The sequence below is a fragment of the Manacus vitellinus genome, unplaced genomic scaffold (genome assembly GCF_001715985.3).
Source record: "Manacus vitellinus isolate BGI_N305 unplaced genomic scaffold, ASM171598v3 scaffold_11_pilon, whole genome shotgun sequence".
Taxonomy (NCBI): Eukaryota; Metazoa; Chordata; class Aves; order Passeriformes; family Pipridae; genus Manacus; species Manacus vitellinus.
The window spans coordinates 14,682,567-14,688,566 of record NW_021938895.1 but is presented as its reverse complement, the minus strand read 5'-3'; positions in this window follow the sequence as shown (position 1 = coordinate 14,688,566).

The following is a 6,000-nucleotide window of genomic DNA, read 5'->3' as shown; positions in this document are numbered from 1 at the left end:
TGAGTTAAGCAACGTTGGTGGGAAGAGGTCCTTAATGAGAGTTTCTGTTGATGATTTATGAGCACTAATCAAATATGGGTCATTTTTATAGTTGTACTATATTCAATATTAATTAAAATAAAGATATAATAGCATCTCACTTTTAGCAGGCAATGAGCAAACATGACCTGGTAAAATAGGGAACTCTATTGAGTAAGACTATATAGGACAGCTAACATATATGTTAGACCCATCTCCAACAAAGCTTTCCCTGTTTGTTAGTGTGAGGTTGAGTATGTCACCACTACTTGTGGGAATATGTCAGGAATTTGTCCTCAGTCTTTCCAGGAACTTCCTGGGCTGTTTGTGCTTCACTGTGTTGCTCCTCCAGCATATGTCAGGGTTGTTAAGAGCCAGTGCCTGTGACTTTGAAGCTACTTCAAGTTGCCTGTAGAAGGCTTCACTCACTTCCTCCTCCTGTAGCAAACACCCACGATAGTGTCACCCTTACTAGTCTGCCCTTTTATCCTAACTCATAAGCTCTCAATTTGCTCATCATCTGTCCCAAGGCATCACATAGAGGGTAACTCCACCACCACATTTTCCCAGTCTGTCTATCCTAAAAAGTTTGTAGCCCTTCATGATAAAATTCCAGTCATGTGAGCTGTCCAACATTATCTCCGGAATTGCACTGAGATCAAAGCCCTGTGATTGCACACAGATCTCCAGTTCCTCCTGTTTGTTCCCCATGAGTGCATTGGTGTACACGCACCTTATAGAAGTATTTGATTGTGTCAATACTGCAGTAAGGGATGCCCCATAGTCCTTTCTTGTGGTTATGTCTTTGAGTGTTTGTACTTGCTGGAGGTATTGCCTCTTAAGCCTCAGTTTGCTACTTAGGTGGCTGCTGTCGTTTTCCCCTTCACATACCTTGTGTCTGTCCAGCCTGGCTATGTTCCTGTCCCCCTTCTAGCTTGTAACCAGGAAGGAACTAGGAGTATGACAAAGGAAGTATTCCATGCTATTCCTTAATGTAACCTGGGATATAAAAAGAAGGAGATAAGAGAGTTTACTCTCTTCTCTCTTCCGGTGGCTGAAGGTGACAGGTCTCTTCGCAGATGGTTTTTGCTTGTATAGGCCAAGGCCTGCCTGCTCTGACCTGCCGTTATCTCCAGTCTCTCTGGGAGGCGTGGGGAAATTCGGCTGCTGCCTTGCACAGCTCTGCTGTCCTGCTCAGGGATGTATTTAATTCCTGTTTATATTTATTCACTAGCTCTCTATTAACAGGTATATTTAGGAGATATTTGGTTTTAGGCTTCTTTTTATCCCTGTTTCCCCCTCCCTTTTCCCTTTTTCCCCCCTTAGGAGCTCCCTGTTGTGGATAATATATTCAAATTGTATATATATATAATTGTAAATATATATTTTTGATAGAGTCCTGTTTCGTTCAAACTTCTTTCAGTTTTTTTCCTGTGGTTTGTTTTTTTCTTCCTCTCTGGGAAGCAGGCCTTGTTGTCAAGTCTTGGAAACTTGGCGGGAAGCCAGCTCAAAACTTGTACATGTCTTTCTTGTACTGGTAAGTTCAAAACTTTACCTGATACTTGAGATGCAATCTCACAAGAGCTGAGTAGAGACTGAATTGCTTCCTTTGACCTGCTGGGTATTCACTTACTAATACAGACCAGAATACCGTGGGTCACCTTTGCCACCAGTGCAAAGGTGATGATCATGTTCAGCTTCTTGTTCACTAGGACCACGGGGTTCTTTTTTTCAAAGGCTGCTTCTCAGGGAATAGAACTGCAGCCTGTATGTATAGAGTTATCCCTTTGCATTTCCTTTTCTTTTTAAACTTTGTGAAGTTGCTGTCGGTTTTTTCCTAGTCTGTCAAGATTTCTCTGAGTAGCAACCCCTCTTGTCAGTGTATCAGCCACTTACCTCCTACTAAGTGCTATCTGCAAACTTGCTGAGTGCAAGTCTGGGTGTCCCATTAAGGATGTTCATAAAGACATTAAATAGTATTGGCCCCAGAATTGATCTCCAAGGGATGTTGATAGTTCGGAGTAGCTGGTTGGAGTTTGTGCAGCTGACCTCCAAATGTGATGGTCCAGATAATTTCCCTCACACCCTACTGCACATTTACCCAATACGTATCTCACCATTTTGGGGGCAAAGGAGCTTAGGGAGGTGGTATTAAACACCCTGCTGAAATGAAAGTAAACATTTATTCCTCTTCCCTTCTCTTCAAATCTGGTCATCTCATTGTAGAAGACAATCATATTGGTCAGTCAGGATTTGCACTTAGTAAATCCATCTGGGCTGTTTCTGCTCATCTGTTTGTCTTCTCAGAGGATCTGCCTGTTGTTCCTTGAGTCCTTACAGATGCCCTTCTTGAAGTATAAATGTACTGAAAACTCTGGTTCAGGCTGTTACATATTAATGCAATTAGTCAAAGTTGTAGCACTGTAATTTTAATTATTTTCATATAAGGAAGTATCACAATGGGTGGTATAACTTGCAGACTGATTAAATGATATAGGAAAAGAGAAGTGTTTTGGGTTCCATTTCTTCAGTTTATAGTTCCTTTGATACAGAAATGTGTAGTACCGTATGTTAAAAGTAAGTTCTGGTATAAAAGTAGTTTTTGTGATGTCTACACTGATATATGGAGTACGCATAGATTTCACTCAAGTCAGTTAAAAAAAATTGGGAATTTTGTATGAGAGTGTTCCTATCTGTTATTTTTTTGTGCAAGAATGGTAAGTGCAGACAGGCCAACAACTCACTTTTTTTTCTGCTTTACATTTGCAGATGTGTATTTTTGAAAACGTATCCAATACTCCGTTTTAAGATCACATTTAGCAGGTTAATAATTAAAAGAACAAAGTATTGAGGGTTTTAAAATTAACAGCTCTGAACAAGATTATGTTTTCTGTTATGAAAAGGGTTTTTGATGTTATATCTCTTGGTCAGAATATTTTTATTAGATGCACCTCTAATCATAGCAAGGCTTATACGAGCAGAACTGCAACAGGTTTTCGTTTTCAGAGAGTTTATACTGATTTCACAAAGGAAGTTAATAGTAATATAGAGTATTTTGTTGATTCAAATTAGTTACACTAGAGCTCTTTTCAGTATTAAAAAATAACTAAAAGTCACACTGTCATATGATTTTGCAAACTGATGAAGATATGTCATATATATCACAGTGAAAAATACAATTTTTTATAAATGCCCTTTCATATTTAATATAGGCTATCTTCTTAATTGTTGATAATTATTTAAGTAAATTGGATAGGTACTCAGATGCAAAACATATTGAAAAAATAACTATGTGATCAGTGAAGCTCATGAAAGAACTGATTACATTGACATTTCAGTTGACTTTTTTGTATTTTGAAAGTTTGAGTTAGTTCTGATGTTATTTAAACCCTGCCTAATTTTATAACTGCTTCCATGCTGCAGAAAAACAAATTTGAAGTAAATTGTATTATTCTTTTTCTTCTTCCTTCTTGTTACGTGCCTGAAATGTACTGTATTTCTACATTTCTTGTCACTTCTTTATAGATAACATAAGGCAGATTAATAGCAGGATTATACATTTGTTATGGTGAAATGTTGAAATGTTCTGGATGCAGAAGAATTGCTTTTAGTCTCTTCAAAGAGGCTTTGTTATGCAGGGAAATTAACAGAAGACTGGGAACCCAAGACTGCTAAATATTTTCAAATCTATCATTGAGGAATTGTGCAACTTTTTATTAGACACAATTCATGAAGTTTTAATCTTACTCAAAAAAAATATGGACTTTATCTACAGGAGTTGTTAATGAGATCAGAATAAGACCCAGTGTTGCTTTTTCCAATGTCAAAGTCCTTCACATGTTTTTAATTTTCTTTTTCAAACACAAAAATCACTAGTGAAAGGTTTAATGTCATCCAGAAAATGTATCTTTTTATAATATTTCTGTTATTTTCATAGCAGAAATTATATTTCTGTTATGAATGCCTTAGTAAAAGACATAAGGTGATAAATCTCTCATGGGATTGATTTAACCTGGGAAAATCCCATCTCTCTCCTTTGTGTTTAGGAGGACCTGGACCCTTCTGTGTGATTTTTCCAACATTGGGATTAATTTTAACTATATTAGCTAAGGGTCAGAAGAGTCTATACTACTTTACTCTTCCTTGAGAATTACTATATTCATTACTTTCAGGGTTTTTAAGAACTTTTTTGCCAAGGAATATGTAAATCAATAACTATTTATGAAGAAATGGAGATACATGATACATATGTAAATTTTTAGTAGATAGAACTCATGGAAAAAGGTTATACATATGAGAAAAATATGTATAAGATACATGTTCACTGTTGTTGATAAAAATCTTATTCCATCTCCAGGATGTTCTTTCAGGTTTGTTATATATTACTCCTCATGGAGTTCTGCTTTAAGTTATCTCCAGAATTCAATGAAAAATATTGTATATATTTTTCAAAAGGCCATTACTATTTCTGAGGTGATATTTTTATAATTTTTCTGTACTTCTCCATAGTATTTTTAGCTACTTGACATAGTTGCTTTGTACATTTCATTTATATTCAAGTACTGGCAACCTGTGATGAGGAGTTCTATTGTCACTGCGTTGTCCTCATTGCTATCATCTCCTCTAGGGTCTGAACAGGTTCTCAATACAACAGCACATGTATGTTCAGGATTTCCATCAGTGTTAGTGACCATTTGCAAGATTACAAACTTAATCTTGTGTCATGCATTGTTTCTGAGTATATTATTGTCCTCACTTCTATATTTTATCTGCCAGTTATCTGACTGAGTCTAGAGCAACTGAATCAAGGCTGTGAGGAACCTCAGGGAACTGACATTTCAGTTTATGTATGTGGAAATGAATATTGTTCTGAGACACAAACTGCTAGGAATCTGACATTTTAATTTGTAATCTGAATTAACTCTTCAATGTCTTGTAGAGATGTTTTTTGTTTACTCTCTCTAATAGGAACTTTGAATGTACTGCTGGACTTCTCTAATATAGAAACTGCCATAAGCAAAGCAATTTCTATATCTAAGTGACATAATGACTTGAAGGGATAGAATCTTAAGCCTGAATCCTTCAAAGATTTTTGTACCTGTTTAATGTGCCTGTTCTTGAGTAGGCTAACAGAAACCAATAGACATGTACAAGATTAGGCTGTCATTTTCTAAAGAATTGTTTTTGACTTTGATATTCTATGAAAATGTCACACAAGATGTAAGAATAGCAATTTATATTTTTATACTGTCTTTAAATTTTTCTGTTTTAGGATTTTAATGTTTGACTGAGACACAATTTGCAATAAAATACATATTTACAATATAAGGGGCTGTCTTCTGCCTAATTTATTAGAGCAGTGTTTTGTAAAGAAACAAACAATAAATTATCTTTCCTGCACCATTCAAAATGTAAACCCTGAATGGGTGGTTATATGATCTTTATTCTTTATTGGCACATATATACGTGCTTCCTATTAAGCTTTGGTGGATTTGGAAAGAAGGGATTTAATTATTTATTGGCTGCTGAATATCATATTTTTTACTTTATGTGTTGGTGATGATTAATTCTTTTTGTAATTTTCTGGTGAATTATTTCTGTTTCTGCCTAATCAGCAGGCCTACTGTGAAATATAATTGCACTTGAAGGAAAATTACTGTCTCATGAGATGAATAAGTTTGATGATTAAATTACGTAGAATAAAGCAATAACATTCACATACCCGAGATGATATACTCATTCTTTGTTGTGCTTTGATGACCTTTTCAAAAACAGAGAGTATTTTTAGAAAATATTCAGTATGTTTCAGGTCAGACTATATGAAATGAAATTTGAAGAATCCTAAATAAGATATAGTCTCACAGAAGATACAAGAATTTCACCTTTTTAAATTAAAAATATTGGTCCTGATCTTGGTTCAACATAATATATATCACTGAGGTTGGAAAAAGCTCTTAAAATTGATCAAGACCCATGCATGCT